General features: G+C 33.2%; 1 pseudogene; it reads left to right on the top strand.

Moving 5' to 3' along the window:
• LOC122081864 overlaps positions 1-3,631 on the top strand; it is a 14,652-nt pseudogene extending 11,021 nt beyond the window's left edge.
• Positions 3,632-21,791: the final 18,160 nt, after the last annotated feature.

Genomic DNA, 21,791 nt, shown 5'->3' with positions numbered 1-21,791 from the left:
GGTTTTTTTTTTTTTTTTGGAAACTAAAAAGTTAAAGTCTAATTTTAGAGTAGTCTAACCAAATGAAAATTTTGGAGTCGTTACAAGCCATTTGGATTCTTCATTGTTTACTTAAATTAATACCAATATGATGTGTGGCTTGATTTCGTTCTTCATTGACAGGATAGATTTCGATAATGACATAACATCGATGAAATTTAAACCTATATCTGGTGGCATTAATTGAACCTCTACTTGTGCTCTACTTTTTATGAAGCATACATTTTTCTTAATATTCTTATGGTATTTTATTTCTTTTTTGTTTCACAGGTGTATTTGTATGCTTTCCCGCATAAGGGACTAGTTAACCTTGTTCACAAGGATAGTAAGCTAGCATTTTCCTTTTTATTTCTAATGCTTGTATCCATGGTTCTCTCTATTTCCTTTTTCATATTATTAAGTATAAGAGCTGCAAGAAGAGAGATGCTATTATGTGCCACACTTATAAAACAAATGGAATCAACTCAACAAGCAGAAAGAAAGAGTATGAACAAGAGCCTTGCTTTTGCAAGTGCAAGCCATGACATCCGTGCTGCTTTGGCAACCATTACTGGTTTAATTCAGTTCTGTTGTGAGGATGGTCCTCCTAATTCTAAGTTAAAGATGAACTTGGCACAAATGAATACTTGTACAAAGGACCTTCTAGGTAAGTCTATTTTGATGATTTTTTTTTTTTTGCTTGAATGTTTGTTCAGTTCATTGTGTAAATTATCTAATATGATGCATTCAAATGGAGGTTTTTGAAAAAATACTGTACTCCTCGTGGCATCTCAGATGGGCTGAGGTTTGGTTAGTAGGTAGACCCCAAGGAAGCCTGCTTACATTTCAAGCTTCAACTCAATCGGAGTTGGCTAACTAAACGAAGCATTGAAAAATCCAGGACTATTAGAAAGGGTACACGGTTCAGTTTATGATTGGACTAGAGTCTGAAATTTCAATCATGGTGCATCCACACTGTTTCCTAGTTGACCGATGTGGTTAGAATTGCCTTGTCACTCTTCCGCGTCGCAGGATAAGGTGTGTCCTTCCACAAGTTTTATGTTAAGATCAACTGTCCACCAAAACTTATGTAGGGCAGCAGCATAATTGTCCATTTTATAACACCATTTTTGTTTGATATCCATGGGAAGTAGCCACCTATAACAAACTTGGCTACACGTTAATTATTTGTTCAGTTATGGGAAATTTATTTCATATATTTTGCCTAAACATTTTATTAATATATACTGATTTGACTGTGTTTATCTATTTTTGATAATTTTTCAGGAATATTAAATTCTGTTTTAGATGAAAGTAAAATTGAAGCTGGTAAGATGCAACTTGAGGAGGAAGAATTTAATTTGGTAGAACTCCTGGAAGATGTGGTGGATTTGTATTATCTTGCTGGCATAAAGAGAGGCATCGATGTTGTTTTGGATCTGTATGATTTGTCTGTTCTTAGATTCTCTCTTGTCAAGGGTGATCGTGGAAAACTAAAACAGATCCTATCTAACTTGCTCAGTAATGCTGTAAAGTTTATGCCTGAGGGGCATGTCTCACTTCGTGCTTGGGTTAATAAAGCTAGCATAGAGAACTCCATGCTTGCTTCTAATCATAATGGTCTATTCAGTTGTTTGTCGTGGTTGATTTATAAGAGCAGTGAATCTTACAATGATATAAATATCTTTTGCCCAATTCCACAAAACCCAAATACCATGGAATTCGTATTTGAGGTGAATGATACTGGTAAAGGAATTCCATATGAAAAACAGAGCTCTGTGTTTGAGAACTTTGTTCAAGTCAAAGAAACAGCCCTTGGACAAGGAGGTCATGGTTTAGGACTTGGAATTGTTCAATCATTGGTATGTCTAAAAATTTGTAAAGTTATTTTATCAAAAATTTCAATTGAGCCTATTATTCCAAATGGGTGATGGATTTTTCTTGATCTAAGAATGCATGAAATGTTTTGACAATTGAATTGCCTCCTTTTCTTCTAATAAGTTTTAATGATTTATGAGTATCTTTTAAATGATGCAGAAATGTAGGAAGACATTTCTCAAATAGAATGCATTTCAAGTATACTTAATTTTTGTTTATGTAAGAAATTATATCAAAAAGTATCCATTTGATTTCTTTGTTGGTATGTGATTATATAGTTCAAAAAAGTGGGGTTTTTTAGTAACTTATGTAAAACTTTGTATCAGGTGCGGCTGATGGGTGGAGAAATCAGAATTATTTATAAAGACCTTGGTGAAAAAGGTACTTGCTTTAGATTCAACGTTTTCTTTGCTACATGTGGAGCTGCATCTATTGATGCTGCAGAAGGAAAGGAGAATAAATTACGAGGCCAGCATATCTCAAATTTTTTACGACAGTATTTGGGTCTACATGTTCAGTACCAAAATCCAAAATTTGAAGGTTCTTATGTCGTACTCTTGATTCAAGGTGATGAGAGAAGAAGAATCTCACGCAAGCTAATTGACAATCTTGGCATAACAGTTTCTATTGTTAGGCGATGGGAACATCTTCTCTATCCTTGAGATGATTAGCCACATTGTATCTTGCTGATCTTAGCTCTTCGGAAAAATTTGAGTTAGACTCAAATGGTAATTTATTCAATTTTAATGTAGCAGCAAAAGATGGGATTGTGAATGTCAAAGATGAAAATGACTTTATCCCACCTCTAAACAGAAAAACAAGTTTAAGGAGTAGCACTTTCATATTGATTGTGATTGATGTTGATGCTGGACCCTTTTCAGAGATGCATGCAATTATTACTAATTTTATTGAAGGGCTCTACAATGCACATTGTAAGGTTGTTTGGTTAGATAAACCAGCTACTCTTTATCTCTCATTTGAAAGGAATTGAAGAGGAAAAACTATCGCAATGTGATTATGTTGTGCAAAATCCATTTCATGGGTCTTGCTTATATGAAGTGCTTTGAGCTCTACCAGAATTTGGAGGTGATGTCCGAAGTAATTTATTGAGAAAAAAGAGAGAAGTCACAATACAAGAAACATCAAGCATTTTGGATCCTGGTCCATCCACAGAACATACCTACATGAAGTATAGGTCTCTGCTTCCACAATCCCATCACCAGCAATCACTTCAACAGGTGACCCAGGAAGGTGACAGGAAGTTCTTGAGTGGGAAGAAGGTATTGGTTGCCTGATGATTGTGCTGTGTGTTACGTAAAGTGGCTATTTCTATTCTTGCTCGCCTTGGTGCAACAGTTGAATTTTATGTGAATGGGAAGGAGGTATTAGAACAAGTTCGCAAGGCACTAAATGAGATGAGCCTAAGTACAAAGAGAGTTGAAAAAGTTCTTCCTTATGATTTTATTTTAATGGACTGAGGTAAATTTTTACATGCTTTTCTTTCAGAAAATTGATTTCACTAGGAAATTATAATTTCAATGGAATCATTTTGAAAATGTCAATAGGAAAGAAAATGATAGTAATTTTGGCATTTGATGTGTAGGGAATGATTTGGATTGGTCACATATTAAATTACATGTCTAAATTTAATCATTTACCTTCGCCTGTAACAGCATACCTTGCTAAATATGTTTATGCATCCCATCAATAATCTAAACACCTTCTGGTTAGTCCAGAAAATTTCAATGCGTAATTAAATTTCTATATGATAAACTCTGTTTTGTTGAAACTTGACATGTAAGTAGGTATGTAGACTGGTTTAACATATTTCAACCCCATACAATTTGCCAAATGGCAGAAGAAGTCAGCCAAACAGAGATTCCTTCCTGGTTGGGCTGGCCAAAAAACCTGCTTTTTTGTTTTTCTATGATCTTTTTTAAGAAAAATATTTTTGGATACTAAATTGATGGGTATGAAGCCAATAATTGATGGGTATGAAGCCACTAGATTGATACGGATGGAGGAGAAGCGATTCGATACTAAGATTATTCAGTCTCGAATGGATTTCCATTTAGTTAAGCCACTAAAGGTGGATCAGTTGTTGAGTGCCATCAATTTTATTAATAGTAGATAGAATTTTTTAAAATGTTTAATTTTTCTTTAGAGGTAAAGAAATTTATTCAGAAAAGGAAACCAAAAGGCAATAATTGTTTAACTGGCCTGTAAAAGGAACCCTTGTTTTATTGAAGTTCTTCCCACTTGTCAGTATATAAATCATTTATTTACATGAGTAGCATGCTGGTTTGCTGATCTCTTCAAACAACTTTTCATTTCTATCTTTCCATTTTTGTTCAACAGAGTATAAGCTTTCAAATCCTGATTCTAAGAAGCATAAGTCTCCATGGCAAATCAATCAATCTTGCTGGTAGTTAAACTTTGGGAGTGTATATGTTGTGTGTAACTCCCCTTCCCATATAAAATAAAGGCTGTTTTAGAAATAAAAATTGAGGCACCCTGTTATGGTCTTGGAAGAACTCAACCTCATAAACCGGTTTACAAGGTGAGGGGACCCAAGATCATATCAACCCACATCAATTTCCATAGGAAACCGATGTGGGATCAGCCCCCATAAGTTAATATGGGATCGTAACATACCACCAGGCTTCCGAACTCGACGTCCACGACAACCCACTACTGATTAGGTAGCCCTTTTTAGGCGGCTCTCACTCTGCTCCAGAGTTTCTGTCTAGCGGCAGGTAGCCCTTTCTTAGCAGCTCACTCTGGCACCAGGTTGCCCCTTCCACGCGTGGGTTGGGCCGAGGATTGGTTGCTCTGATACCACTGTTACGGTCCTGGAAGAACTCAACCCCATAAACCGGCTTACAAGGTGAGGGGACCCAAGGGCATATCAACTCACATCAATTCCCATAGAAAACCGATGTGGGATCAGCCCCCATAAGCTAATATGGGATCGTAACACATCCTCATTGTTGTGCCCCACCTAGGGTCTTTGAAATAGATTATTGTTACAACTTTCCTCATGTACATGCTCAAAGCTTCTTTGAATAATAGAAACAAGTAAGGTGAAACAAGATCATCTTGATATTGTCCTCATTAGTTTATGAAATATCTATGGTGATGCCATTAACTTACATTTAACATACGTTGCTCTAATGCATTCTTAATCCAATTTCTCCACGGTAACATGAAATCCATCTGATGGAGGAGATGGGGAAGAATGATTAGGTATCCAATTCCTCCACCATAATATGAAATCCATCTGATGGAGGAGATGGGGGAAAAATGACTTAGATGACATGGTTATACACCTTCTCAACATCCAATTTGAATAGTAGCATCTACTTTCCCTTTCTTATATTTTCTTTTGTTATTCTTCTGTTTTTTGGGACAAAGTCTATTTTCCCTTTCCTAGCCAAGAGTATGGAGGCTGATTGAAAATTAAAAATCTATCAAGAATCCTTCTTGAGTGCAGGAAGGGATGTAAATGGATAGTCAAAAATCCATATTCAATCCGTATTCGTATTCGTTTAGGATAATTTGTATTCGAAAAATCACTATCTAGAAACTATTCGAATCTATCCAATAACTAATCGGATGCGAATATGATAATCCTAATTTTTGATCGATTATTATCCGATTTGTTTAACTGTACAATGATAATAAAATATCCAAATAAAAATCCTTATCCGTTCTAACCAATTAAATGACCTTATTGGATTTCAATGAAATTATGAAAAAAATTGAGCCTTTAACCACTAAAAGAGGGCCTAAGATATTCAATCCATTTGGCATGACTTATATTAGTCTTTAATTACAATTTATTATATATCCACCGAACCAGATAATAATTGGATTATATATTGACTTTGGAATCAGAAGTATGTTTCATATCCGAATAAATAAGCAATCAAAATGTGGATATTAAATTTGTGAATGGATTTGGAAACAAAATTGTTATATCTGAGATGAATTCGAACCATTTACATCCCTGAGTGCAAGCTAACTGTTCCAAATCTCTCCAAATATTGTAGCATTTTTTACAGGATTTCTAGGTGGGGCGGTTCTCCAATTTAATACACACACCACTTCCATTTCTAGTCTCGTGTGAAGATGCCAAGATGACACAGAAAAGTTTTATGGTCAATCTTCCAGAAAATCTATACCCAAAAAGTCTATAATATAAGGAAGAATCATTGGCAGGAAATATACACTCACAAACCTCCATTTTTCTCTAATTAAAGGGGGCAGGAGATCATTACAATAGGTATGAGAGAGCTATAACGGCCTGGGAGCATACTAACAAAATATAATATAATAAAAAAAATATTATAAACGAGTTTATTTTTTGGTGCAATATTAATTAGTTCCTTAATATCTTTTTTAGTAAAAATGAAACCTGGTCATGTGGCCTCTCAGCCTCTGCACCCAGACACAAGCTTATGACGATATTGATGCCCTTACGAGCGTTTCATTGGTCTCTACACTGGTGTAATGGTCCAACACCAGGAAACGATCTCTAACTCCATTTTAAAATAGGGTTAAGTTTTCCCGAGTAGGTTGGCTTGATAAACTTATTAGGATGGTCAAGTTTCTTTTATGCGGGAAACTGGATGGAGTCAAATTTTCTGGACAAATAGATCTCAAGAATCTTAGCCTATGTGTCGAGTTTTCATCCAAACAAAGTTTGCTAGTGGCAAGATAAAACTTTGAAAATCCAAGACTAAAAGGGTGTATGTGTATATACAGGAGGCTGAAAAATACAAGGATGTATGCTATATACTTTTCTTTTGGGTAAAGATATATGTTATATACACATGAGCATATTTGATTGAAATTAGATTTTGATATTTGACATGTTACTAATCTAATCCCAGTCCTAGCTATTCAATAGTCAGAATTTTCACATCATTCCATCATGTGGCTAAAAATTGATGTGCCACCTTGATAAGCTTATCAAGGGTTGGCCTATCAAAGTAATGTATGTCTTTTTAATAGAAAATGAATAACATGAAATAAAAAATTTTGTTGTCTTCATAAGATGTGAAGTTTTGGTAAAAGAGCTATTAAAAAGCATGCATTTGTTATGATCATTTTTTTTTTTGGTAGAAATACATTTGTTATAATTTGTGGACATACAAACTCACCATGCATTATTGGCATAAAATATAGTTATAAGTTATAACTACACATTGTCTAGAACATTCATTATGCACATTTTTTTTTTCCTTTACTTTTTTTTTAAACTAAGGCTGCATTTGGTAACATTCTAAGAAAACATTTATGGAGTTTTTTAGTTCTATGGGAAAGAAAAAATGGAATAAAGCATTTGGTGTATTTATGGTGTGTTTCCTTTTTTTTTTTTTGAACAAAAGTGAAAAAAAAAGAAAAAGAGAATTTACATATCAAAAAAATGTAGTTTCGTCGTTTTCAGTTTCATTAAAAAAAAAAAAAAAGACATTTTGATACAGAAGTTGAAATTTCCGTTTTTGAAATGAAACATCATTTCTGGAACAGAAACATTACCAAACGCAACCTAAGGCACCATTTGACATTGTTCCGTTTATGCTATTTTTGTCTTTTCTTGTTCCCAGAAACGGAGAAACAACCTAAAAGGCATTTGATAAAGTTGTTTCATTTCACCCGTTTCTAGAAACATAAATAAAAATTTATGCTTATTCACAATTTTAGAAATGACTTTGATGGTACAAGTCGGACTTGTTTTCGTTTATAGAAACAAATTTGTAAGAAAAAAAGGCTGTTGTGCCCGGATAAATCTCTCAATTATTTAAACCTAAAAAGAGGAACCGAACCCTCTCTCCCTTTTGGGCATCCGATGATACTATTGGGTTTTTTAGTGACATTATGTCTGCAAAAAACCTTTTGAGAAATAGGTTTTCCAAATACCAAAAAATCCGTTTTTGTTTCCGGAAGTGTGAAGGGTCGTTTCTGCTATTTCTAAACACAAACAACAGAAATGTTATCAAACAGTACCTAAGATATTGGAGAAAACTAATTAGGTAAGTATATATTTATGATAAACATTTAAGTTTATTTTTTTCTCTTTAAATCATAAAAATATATTTTAAATTTTATTAGATTTTTTTGTACAGATAACGAATGTAGATTTTATTTCAATTATAAGAAATATGGATTATTTTGTTAATAAGAGATATTATAAATATATATTTTTTTATTACTCTTGAGCTAAGTTATAAATTTCATTTCATTACTAATATTTGGCTTGATTCCATGGATTTCGTAACCTTTGCAACAGTATGTAAGAAATGTGGATTATTTTGTCAATAAGAGATATTATAAATGAAAATTTTTTATTACTCTGGAGCTAAGTTATAAATTTCATTTCATTACTAATATTTGGCTTGATTCCATGGATTTCGTAACCTTTGCAATAGTACTTACCGAATAAGTTCCTAGTATTTTAGTCGTTTTCTGTGTTCTTATTTTCTGTCAATTGTTTTGTTTCGTTTACTTTGTACTTTGAAGGTGATGGTCGTCATTTAGGTGTAAACTTACGGTATCACAATTGACGCTTCCTATCCTATATAGAAGTTTCTGACACGTGAACTACTGTTTATCAGAGCTCTGGTCACTAGGTTTGAATTGTTGTTATTAATTTTTTTTCATCTATCAAATAAAAAATATTTGAATGACCTCTAACTTTTTAAATATGTAAGGTATGAATGTATGGAGAAATATCATGTTTTTTCTAATTGAAAGATTAAAAGTTCATGTCACTCTTTTCAATTCAATGATCTAGATAGAATATTCTTCAACTGTGGAAATGACTCTGCCAACTGAAAAAAAAAAAAAATGGTTTTATAGATGGTGACCTATGGACTAGCTGGTTTGATGGTATTGTATAAAATTCTTAAGATAAAATATTGTTCTCTTAAAATAGTTATTAAATGATGGTAAATATGTTGATAATTAGAATCATTGTTTTTGAGACTTGACGACTTATTTAGATATACATATTTTGATGTATATCAAGAACATATTTTTTGGCTTAATCATAAAAGGAGTAAGAAGCCACAAGACTAAGACAAAGGGTTCGGTTAAGGTCTACTTTTGCTCTATCAGGTCAGAAGCTTTTTGTGTGAGTTATGATCTAATTCCGGCAGCGTTTCTAAATTTGTCGTTTGTGAAGTTTTATGAAATTAAAGCTTTTTTTGTTCGCGATTTGAGAAATTATCAATCATTCAAATAGCTCAAGATAGTTTTGGGTGGGAGGCTCAAGCTTTTCTTGTTTGGAATCTGAACTGACTAAGGTTTTAAGCTCTATTGAGCCTTTTGTGAGCTATTAGTTGAAGCTATTTTGACCTTCTTTTGGGTTTATTTTCACATCTGCCTTTTTCTGAAATTGTTCGGTTGAAGAATATTGTGTAATCTATTGGTATTGATTACCTTCGTAACTGGACTTACATTATACTCGATTGCTAGTCCTCAAACAGTACTGATCGGTGAGGTTCTAAGTTGCATATAATGATGCTCACTTGTATGTGCTTATCGTCTCATATGTTTAGTTATATGATGAGCAACATAATGATCTTAGTCCAATACAATTTGCCTAACACCAGTGTCACTGTGTAAGTAAATGATGAAAGAAAATAGGCCCTTGGGCATGGAGTACTGATATAAGTAAACATTTCTTAACCCAATACATGTAGGGGAAGCAATTAACAGTAATCTTATACACCACAATCGCCCTATAGGATATTGACATGTATACATCTAAGATTTATAATCTGGGCGCTTATTTCATTTTCAAAATACAGGACATATTTTAATGAGCATATACACTACTTGTATTTTTTGTTTTACGATTTAGTTCTCTTACATGCTTAGAAATTGTTTGGTTTTTTTTTTATTTATATTTTCATGTATGTTTTGTGGTTGTGAACATATTTTGAGTCTAGAGCTCATAAATCATAATTAATTTTACACTTAATATAAATTTGATGAGATTGATGCAACCAAATATGATAGATGAATCTGTTTTAATTTTAGTGATTGATCTGGATTGATCACATGTTAAATTATATATCAAAATTCAATCATTTATTTTCCCATGTAATGGCATATCCTGTCAAGTATATCTCTTCATTCTTTCAATGATTTGTATACCATTAATTATATGTGTGGAAAACTCTATTTGGTTGATGTGTAACTAGCCTCTAAAAGAAATACTTGTTTTATGGAAGTTCTTCCCACATGTCAATATATAAATCATTTATCTACATAGCACTACAATGGTTTGCTAACCTCTTTAAACAACCTACCATTTAACCTTGGGGAGTGGATTTGTTATATGTAACTCCTCTTCCCATATAAATAATTAGTTATTGAGTTGGCTAACCATTTCTTAAATCTTATATCAATTTTGTATCTTATTACTTGAGCAAGCTTGTGGAATAGGCATAACACGATAAAGTGTGGTCTAAAAATTAGAAGTGAGAGACACCTTCATTGTTGTGTCTATTAAAGCTTTCATCTTAAAACCAATTGGCTTTATGTGGGTTGACCTCTTGTGACTCTTATATATTATAGTTGAGTCATCCACAACCCATGTGAGACTATCTCAATACTCCTCTTTACGTGTAGGCCTCTTATGACTCTATCTTCGTGGGTCTAGCAAGGCGCCCATCATCAACAGAGTCCCAACATACTCGCTTCGATACTATGTTAAAGCTTCGATCTTAAAACTAATTGGCTTTAAGTGGGGTGGCCTTTTGTGGCTCTTATACACAAGTTGAGTCATCCACAACTGATGTGGGACTATCTCAAAAATGTCCTTTTCTTGTTTCAATTAATCAGAGAAACTTTGAGCAGGTAATTGAACAAAGTTGTGACAGTAATCTGTTTCAAAGACTCTAGGTGAAAGAGAATCATCTTGATATTGTCTTCATTTGCTTATAAAATATCTATGGAGATGCCATTAACTTAAGTTAAACATACATTAATTGCTTTGATGCATTTTCAATCTAATTCCTCCACCATATGATGAAATCTATCTAATGGAGGAGATAGGGGAAGAATGACTAGGTGACATGGTTATACCCCTTCTCTTTCTCAACAAAGAGTATATAGCCTAATTCAAAACTAAAACTCTAGCAAGAATATTTCTTGAGTGCAGGGCCAACTGTTCCAAACCTCTCCAAATCTTCTAGCATCTTTTAGAGGATTTCAGGGTGGGACAGTTTCTCATTTCACTTACACCACTTCCATCCCTAGTCCCAAGTGAAAGATTATGCCAAGTTGAGATAGGTAAAATTTTGCAGTCAATCTTCCACATTTTTAATCCTAATTAATAATAATAAAAAAAAAGATTCTAAGTTTTACAGTTAATCTTCCACATTTTTCAGTCATAATCAATAATTAAAAAAAAAATCTAAGCTAATGGCAATGTCTCACGCATGAGCTATGAGGACTTTTACAATTGTTTTGGACCCAAATTAGCTTTCAAGATGAAAATTAGAAAGTAACATTTTGGATGAGGCCCACATGGCCACCTCCAAGATTATATAACGAACACTAGGATAGTCTAGTGGTGATAGCTTCGGCTTGTGGAGCTGGCACCCAGGGCAGGAGGTCGTGGGATCGAACCCTGTTGTACGCATTGTGTGGATTAGGCGCACGGTCTCAGGTTTGATTCCCCATCTGTGCATCTACGATTTAAGTGGAGATTATGGCGGTGAGTTGTTGTGCTAGTCTCCCCGAGGATTAGTCGAAGTGCGTGTATGTTGGCCCGGACACCTTGGTTAACCAAAAAAAAAAAAAAAAAAAAACCCTCCAAGATTATATAGGGAGTAGAGGCATTTCAATACCTTACATGTGCATTATTTATATGGTATTAACTTAACCTTGTAATTGTTGATATCCATCTAGAATATCTTCATTCTAAAAGGTAAATAATATAAGGGAGAACATATCAATGTATGTTACGCTGGTAGGAAACACCCACTACCTATTGCTATGATTAAAGGGGGTAGAGAGGTCATTACATAGGGGAAGAAGAGAGATAGATACCCGAGAGACTAAAAATGTGTCCCATAATATAATAATCACAAAAAAGTATCATTAATGAGTTCCTTAGTATCATTTTAGGAAAAAAGAAAGCTACCGACTTGGTTGTGTGATCTTACGCTTAGACACAGGGAGCTCCAAATTACCGCCCTGCCCCCATAAATTTAAAATCCTATTGATATTGATGCCCCTGAGCACTTTCGTAAACTAAGTAACGGTCTCTTGCCTCATTTTAGAATAAGGTTAATTTTCCTAGGTTGGCTATACAAACAAACTTATTAGAACGGCTAAGTTTCTTCTATGCAAAAAATCGGATGGCGTCAAATTTTGTGGGACAAATATATCTCAAGGATTTCAGCCTATATGTCGAGTTTCAATCCAAACAAAGTTAGCTAGTGGCAAGAAAAAACTCTAAAAATCTATGGACTAGCAAAAGGGTGCATAAGCATACATAGACAGCTAAAAAATAACTATGCTATAGAGTACATGTTTACAAAAAAAAAATGTTATAGTACACACGAACATATTTGATTGAATTAAGTTTTGGTATTTGAGATGTGGCTAGTACAAATCTAATCCTAGTCCTAGCTATCCAAAAGTTGAAAATTTCCACATCATGCCATTATGTGGCTAAAAATTGATCGGCCACTTTGATAAGCTTATCAAGGTTTGACCTATCTAAAGTAACATTTTCCTTTAGAATAGAAAAAAAATAATAAAAAAAAAAATCTAATTGCTTTCATAAGATGTGAGCTAAGTGTTGCTAAAAGAGCTATTAAAAAGCATGCCTTTGCTATGATCTACTGGTATACAAACTTATTTCATGCACTGTTTGCATGAAATAGGGTTATAAGTTGTGACTATACATTGCCAAAACATTCTCTATATGCCTTTTTCTACTTTCTTTTCTCAAGCTAAATGTATGCTATAAGATTTTGAGAAGGAATTATGATGATAAACTTTTTTTTTTTGCTAAGATGATGATAAACTTAAAAAACAAAGACTAAGATATTAGAGAAAACTAACTAAGTAAGTTTATGTTTATAATAGACCTTTAAGATTTTTTTTTTCTCTTTAAATCATAAAAATATATATTTAATTATATTAGATTTGGTATATACAAGGAATACACATTTTATTTCAATTACAAGAAATATAAAGAATTTTGTTGACAAGAGATAATATAATTTGATTTTTTATTGTTCATAAGTTTCATTTCATTAGTTGTACTTCAATATAGATTTTCTTCAATTTGATGCCCATAGGTTTCATAACCGTGCAATAATACTAGTGGCCTCCCTAATAAGTCCCAAGAGATTTTTTCTGTATTCTTGAATATAAAAATAATAATTCAAAAAAATTTTCATCTCATAAAAAGAAAAGTTCTCTTTTTAAACTCATGGTACAAGATGAGGGCAATAGATTTTTTTCTTTTGTCTTCATGAGGTTATCTCTAATATATATATATATATATATAAGTAATTTTATATTTGATATTATAATTTACTTCACATTTAGGTTTTCTGGTTTAAATTTCTACTAAAAAAGATAGAGTTAAATTTATGTTTATCTGACACATAAATATAAATAGAGACATTTGATATGATTTATAACAGTTATTTTTCATTAATATCAATCAATATACTAATAATTTTTTTATAACAATACACTAATAAATTCATAAAGATCGAAGTTGAAAGATGTTTATGATTTATTTTATGAAAATTATCTTGTATCACCCCTAAATTTAAAATTTATGTCTTATAACATCCTAGTTTGCTAATAATATTGAGTACATTCTCCATTTTAAAAATGAAATTACACTTAAATCTACTCCATTAGATAAAAACCATTAAATGATGACGTCGTTGTTTACTATTTTTCAAATGGCAAGTTTAACTTACTGTTTTACCCTTCTATGTAAGGACCCTCAAATCAATAAATTGAAACACTGAATTGTAGGTTAGGGTTTCTCTGTTTTGACAACAACAACGATCGCCTGAGGATTCACTCTTCCTTCTCTCAGAAATCATACTCAGCACAAAGATGTCTACATTTTTGTGGTTCCTTTTCTTTCTCCTCTCTTCTACAGTTGCTTGCATTTCCTTAATTGAATGATAAGTTGATAGCGGTGTTTTGGTGGCACCGATTTGGATTTTGAGCTAAGGTGTTTGTTTCTCTATCTGTATGATTTGAGAAATTAAGCTTAATGCTATATGGGTATGTAATACACAACACACGATTGCTATGCAATCGCTCATTGTCTAGTGACGAGCTGTTAATATCATTTTCACATGATGCTTAGTTGCTGATAATAAGTCAACTCATATATCAAATTTTCACCATATAAATGTTGTGGACTGTTGTATTGGGATGTCAATCATACTTGATCGTTGTCTGGACAAGTATCTAAACTTAGTAAATTAATCCGAACAGTCCTAGAATGCAAATATTCATTTAATGGTGGTTAAATTTCTATAGGATGTTATGCTGAGGAAGTAATTGCATCAATTTTGATTGATTAAAGGATTTGATGAAAGACTATCGCAACTAGCGTAGAAAGCTTTCGTAGTTGGAGTTTTTCAATTGATGAATGAATATTTATATAGATAGACATAATAGGGTTGAAAGGGTCTTTTCCAGTTCTAAGCTAACAGTATTATGCATCAAGAGTGTGGTTGATATTATAAGCAAACTAGGGTGTTATAAGGCATAAGTTTTAAAATTAGGGGTGACACAAGACAATTTTTCGTTATTTTATTGTTATTAAGCAGTAAACCCCTAATGAGCCCATGTTTTGACAGCTCAAAACTAAGGATAGAAGGGTAATTCTATATATTTTCTTATAAAATCCTTTCACATTCCCTGTTCATTGTAATTCTATTTCTTTGCATGAGATAGAGTTTGAACTTTTGCTTAAACCCTTGAAGAGTACTCTCTCTCTCTACCTTCTATATCGATGGTCTCTACCCCGATCCTCTCCCTCCCTCCCTTCCTCTCTAATTATCTCTCTCATAAATCTTTCATTTCGGTTTAAGTATTGTGCTGATTTATTTTAGAGATTAGAGAAAACATTTGGCCTTCATTTTTTGAGGTATGGTTATCTCTCCCTATATATATGTGTGAAAAAGAATGCTACCTGACTGTTTGTACCTGCGCCCACACGCAGTGTGTGCTGAAAGACCGTGCTGCCCTATGGTGAAGATGCTTTCGCTCGCCCTCCCATTGACCCACGTTCTAGCATATGTACGTCATTCTCTTGCCGATAAAAAAAATCCAAAGACAATAGAGCTTGAAAGGAAATAACTCACTAAAGATACAACAAGAATTGTTTAAAATTTCCAAGTTCTCTTAGTAGTACGAACTTGTGAAAACTATAGGCTTGCTTACAATGTAATGTAAGTATCAGTTTTCATTTTTGTAATGATTACTGGTTGCAAGATGTTACAGAATTTTGTAAGATGAAGGTTCCTTCCTAGTTCTTATATTGATTTTATAATATTATTTTGCATGAGTTTTTGTCTCGCATTTACTTCTTGTATAGATAAACTCCATAGGTTTCACATTTATTTTTCATTTTGCTTTCCTAGAGAGACTATGAGTTGTTAATGTGACATGTGTTTGTGTAGATGGGTTATCAATTTTTGACTTTTTTTTTCTTTTCTTTTTTGGTTATCAACTTGGACAGGGTCAACTGATAAATTAAACATCAGATAAAATCACTAATTGTATTTAATCAGGGAGCTTTTAGGATGATAAAGTACTAATCTAACTTTCGACTATGATATCGAGCAAGTCAGAGCCTCTGATGTGTTGTTACATAAAATCAAGTGAATTTGGAATCTCTTTGTTAGATATTGAACCATTAATCTCTTTCGCATTCCTTGCCATTGGATCTTCATAATATTTTGGAGTTTTATTATGATTTTACTGGGTTAATGATTTGCATAACTAGCTTTAAATTAGGAAGATACATGTCTGATGCGATAATTGATAGGCGTGAAACACTAAGATTGAAACTGCTGATGGAGAAGAGATATTTGGTATTTACATCCTCATTATAACATTGATGATGCAACAATATCCGCAACAACTATGATCATTCAGTTTGGAAGGAATCTACAGTTTCTTGGAAGTTTTACTTCTTACTTTTGTAAAGTAAAAAACCAAGATTTGTATAACGGACTCTACATAAGAAAAACTTTTCATGTATCAATTTATAAATCCTTGATTTATATGAGCATAATACCAAACGTGCTGCAATTTTGCATCCCAACACACCCCCCCACCAAAAAAAAAAAAAAAAAAAAAGTTAACTGAAAAACTGCTTTCCTTTGCATTAAGTGCATGTAATATCCAAGGTCTTGGCGACTCCAAGGAAACTATTCTATTAGTTTGTTAAAAACGGTTCTTGAATACTCCACTTTATTGAACCACCAAGAGATGTAAAATTTTCAGCCATTTTAATATATAATTTCATTATCAATCTGAAAATTTGAGCATAAAAATTGTATAGAGGTTCCTATATCCCTGGTTTCCTTGCAAGATCTGATAGAGATCTACCAAACAAGCAACCATACAACAACTACATGATGCTTTGTTCCTTCCACCCTTGCCTTCAGAAAATCACAACGCAGCTTCTCTAATCTCACTGATTTTGAAGCTAGAATGACAAATAGTGATACAATATATGAAACCGTTTAATCACTCATTGGTACGCTCCCTATGCAACTTGTTCAGAGAATCTTCTTCTTTATAACAAAATCATATGCTTGCTTATTGCCTATTGGTGGCTTTACAGGACATGGCCGAGGTCATACTTAGAATAACCTTATTATATGGTAGGAACCTTGGTGGTTTACCCAAACCAACTTGAGCCCAACCTAAAAACCAAAGGTTGGGCATTTTTCTGGGTCTAGATTCAACCATGAAAAAAAAAAAAAAAACTTGAGGTCAGGTTGTGTTGGCTCGGTTGTTGCATTTGACAATGCAAAACTTGCACATGCTTGGCCCAAGAAAGCCTGAGCCTTTTTTGAATATGACCATCGTCTTAGGGAAGCGTGTGGTTCTAAGCTCGACTCCTCTTATGTTCTTGGGACCACTCACACGGGGTGTTTAGTATTCTTCATTACTTTCAATGAAAGTTGAATGGTTCTCATTCAACCTTAGTATGATTTGGTCCATGTGGTTATGGGGTCATTATGGGCCTGCGGGACTAGATACCCGCCATTAGCCAAAAAAATAATAAAAAATAACGGATACATGTGTTCAAATGCATAAGACCATGTTAGAAGTTAGAGCAAAAATTCTAAAGAAAAATAAATGTTATTTACTTCCAAAACCATAATTAATTAAATAAACTCAATACCATGAAAATGAAATAAGTTGTATTGTTATTTTAAGTGATTGGATGATTTTCGTCATTCTTCATATTAATATAGACAAGCTTCATCTATTAAAATTTTAATTGTCAAAGCTCACACTTATGTTGAATAGAAAACCTGCCTAAGACTAACTACAGGCTTAAATAATTTTTCTTCGGTTGTGCTCAGGCTGACCTCTTCTCTTAGACCTTATCTAGAGTCTAGACATGGCTAATTAGGCTCCTTGATATAATGATGTTGAGCTTGTCCTTGCTTTGCTTTACCTTTTTCTTACCAAAATAGGTACATTGACAGCCTCACTTATAATGTTCTTTTTAGGTTTTGGACATTTCAAATCATTCTCAGGAGATCTTGATCCATTTTATTTTCTGAAAATCTTTGATAAAAAGATTAATTCTCTTCATAAAAAATAGGAAGTTAGAACCAGTGAATCTTTCTTTTTTAGAAGACGGTGTGCTACCATGCTTTGGAGTTGCATGGTTTAGGGTGATAACTTTTATTGATCTAAATCTTCTTCCCTTGTTTTCTTTCATCCTACTCTTCCTTATCCCTATAAAGCGAGTTTCACTAGCACTTGAGCTAGTAGCCGCATCTTTACTGAGATGGGGTTTTCATATAGGTCTTTTGGAGCCTTCTTTTTGGTTAGTTGTGTAAGCTTTGGTAGCCATTTTAGGTTCTGGTTTTGGACCTACCCGGCCTAAGGGTTTTATGAGACAATGTGAGTCACATTTTAAGTTAAGATCCTCTTGAGATGAGTGATTTGGGTGAGTGAGTCTTCACTAAACCCTAGAGTCAAATGATCTTTTCTGACCATTGTCATCCTGGACTTTGTTCCTTATTTTATAATAAGAATCATATTTAATTTCTAGTTTATATTTCATTTTTTATTTGAGATGTATCAATTGATATTAGAACAAATTTTAATTCTTAAGCACCATGCCAATAGATAGAAGACGACTTGAGAAGCTTAGACGAGATGAACACTTCAAACTCGATGATGAGTTTTTTCAAGCAAAGGAGAACGATATGACATATGACATTCTAAAGTCAGCATGATATCATGAACATTTAGTACTTATGAGCCATGACTCCATCTTTCTTTTCATCTCCAATGTCATTTTTTATGGTTCTTTCCTCAATGATACTTCTCCACCAGCTCTTTTCTAATGCTTATTTTTAGCTTAACGCTTTGTGTTATTTTGTAAATACTATTGTGGTTAGGGAATTTCACACTTGGGTAACATATAGAGATCTTAGAGTTAAGTGCTCTTTTCTAATCTTGGAGTTAAGTAGTCCTCATTAACCTTGTTATTTTCTATTTAGTTCTTTTTTTTTGGTGATAAAACTCTTCATTTTTTAGCTTATTTTGTATTTTTTATTTGATCTGTATAACATAGTCCTGAATTTGTAAAGCTCTAATTTCCTATTGCAAACTTTATTTTGACACGTGAATAGGGGACCTTGAGATCTACTTTCACAAAATTTGGGTCATATCTGATCAATTACATGACAAGTATCTAAGTTTTTTGAAAAGTTTTTCCCTTCAATTACCATTATAAACATCATGAAGAAGTCATGGGCTAATCAAAGATATGCACACTTGAATGTAGACCCTCGATATGTGTATATGTACTACAAATAATCATCTATAAACTATTTATTAGGACATTTAGCTTTCAATCTATCGATATTTATTTGCTATGTGCATTCCCTGTAATGTATGAATAATTCTACAGTTGAAAACAACTCTTACTTCAATTACCATTTTTTCTCAACAAAAAAAAAAAATAAAAAAAAAATCCCATACCTTTATTTAACATAAATAATGGTTTGTTAATTTGTTAAGTAATTGGATTAATAAAAATTTTAATCATATTGTATTATATACAAATAAATCTCTAGTAAAGAATAGAGTAGTTACCTTTATGAAATATTTTCCAAAGAAACCAACTTGGTTCCATATTGTATAACTAATTATTTAGCTATCTTCTGTCAAAAATTATAAGTATCATATGTGGTATGTTGCACAAATTACATATAGTTTTGCGAATGAAATTTAGCTGCTACCCAGATTGCAGTCAAAGAATGGAATTTAAAAGGGTATTTTGGAAAATACTATAACTTAAGAGGGTATTTATGAACCCTATGGGGAAATGAATAATTCCATTTCTTTGGCTATCGGCAAGGGGTTTCAACCACTTGGCTGCAACCCGCGTAGCTTTTTTACCTTGTTTTCCCTGCTCTCATGACAAACTTTAGGTTTAAGTTGTTGCAGCCAAATTGTTTACCTTGTTTTCCCTTTCTCTTATAACAAACTTTAAGTTTAAGTTGGCATGATAAGAATAAAAATAAGAGGAAGAGATTAGTAAAGAACATTGACTTAATTTAATAAATATGTCAATCATCATTTCTTGCTCTTTTTGGAAGAAACCTGATGACTTAGGTATATGTCTAGACACAATGGTGTGAAATGATCATGTTAACCCCACGTTAAAGATGCTCGGGTGCGCTCTTCCATTGATTGCATGTGCAGACGTGTAACTGCACAACAAATATCCTCATTTCGCCCCTTTTTTTTTTTCCTTCTTCAATGAAAACTCTTATCTAACCATTATTCTCTTTCTTTTCTAAATAACTTGCTTCCTTTTTGTTTTGTTTATGATTTTTTTATTCTATTTCTATTTTCTTTCACTTTTGCTTTTCTCCAATGAGTGGGAGGAACATAATGGATGAATAGTGGAAATTTTTAATGCAAGAAATAATAAAAAGAGTCACTTTTTTCTAATAAAATATAAAGGATATATTGAAAACTATAAAGTATCTTTTCCTTTTGTGGTGAATAAAACTAATATCTACACTCACATAATGCTTAGTCTAGGCGACTAGCCTCTCTTATTTCATGTATATCTAATGTGGGACTAATCAACCATGACCACTCTTATTTATAGGGATTTTCCCTTCCTTCTATTATTTCATGTTTATCCAACGTGGGACTAAACAACTATGTTGTAAAATTCTGTATCCTCCATTTTAGTAATGATTATCTACAAAAGACTACTTAAATAGCATTAATTTGATTATCATATTATAATACGAATATGTTTTTTTTTTTCCTTCTTCTTTTAGATCTTTCAACAAATTCCATGAAATCCTTTGCCACTAATTCAAAACGAGTTTCACATGAAATTGTACTCAGGCTATATGATCATCTATCTTTATTTGACCAAGCTGAGAGTTGAAGCAAATCTATAGAAGTTTTGGTGAGAGCATAAAGCTGACTATTAAAAACTGTACTCATATCATCTAATTATCTTTAATAAATATGAATTAATCAAAAAATATATACAATTAGAACAACCACACGAGCAGATATTAAGAATGAATGACAGGTTGGATCCAATACACATCATTTACCCAATAGATAGTGCTAAGAATATAAAACATGTGAAATATGTACAATAATATTAAAAATGAGCATCCAATTTTTTCCTTTGAATTTCTTTTAAGTCAACGAATAATTCCCGAATTTCAAATTTTATTTTTTCAAGCTTTTATATCAATTTTTTTTTTTTTACTGAATTCTTAAATCAACAAAGCAAATTATTTCAAATAATTCTTCGCTCAATTAATTCCTAAATCCGAATTTAATAACCATGCTTGGGGTTAATTTTGTCTATTTTGATCTTCTAAACAGTGTGAAGCCGAGAGCGATGGGTTGACCATCACACAAGACTTTTGATGCGATGGTAGTGAACCATCAATGGCTGGACCCTTAGTGGTCCAACCATCATTATTTGGTCGGTAGGTCCTTCATTACTGAATGCACCTAAGTTGGCCACCACCATTCGAGATAAGATGAGACCGCGTGAGAAGATTGAAAAAGAAAAAGAAACTGAGACAAGAAGAAGAAGAAGAGAGATGGAAGCAAAACCACAAAAAGCATTCACAACATGTGGACCGAAAAGGGCATTCCTATATTAAAAAACTAAGACATTGTCATGTGACAACCCAACAAGAATCAAGTCCCCAAACCCCTCTTGTGGGTCCCACAGATGCTGGTTGTCTTCTACCTCCCTCTTTCCTTCCCCCTTCCAAATTCCAAAATCTAAAACCCAAACCCAATTCCTCTCATGGCTTCCTCTCTCTATCTACCTTGCATGGATGGATAAGGATAGGAAGAAGGTGTGGAGGAAAATCTATTGAGATATTGAATGGTGACTGGTACCAAAGCTGATGGGTTGCTGATTCCCCCATCAACAACTTAATGCCACGTTTAAATATTTCGTACATGGGCTTGGGGGCCCATCTAAGAAAATGACTTTATTGACATAAAAAACTATAGGGGCAAGGCAAGTTGCGAGGGTCATGAGACTCATGACAGTTGGTCCTTACCAAGACCCAACCCATTTGCCAATTCTTAACCACCCCCACTCCCGCCCACACCCC

Source organism: Macadamia integrifolia, chromosome 6, assembly GCF_013358625.1.
Source record: "Macadamia integrifolia cultivar HAES 741 chromosome 6, SCU_Mint_v3, whole genome shotgun sequence".
Taxonomy (NCBI): Eukaryota; Viridiplantae; Streptophyta; class Magnoliopsida; order Proteales; family Proteaceae; genus Macadamia; species Macadamia integrifolia.
The sequence above is the reverse complement of the archived record's forward strand: the minus strand, read 5'-3'. Positions and strand labels throughout refer to the sequence as shown.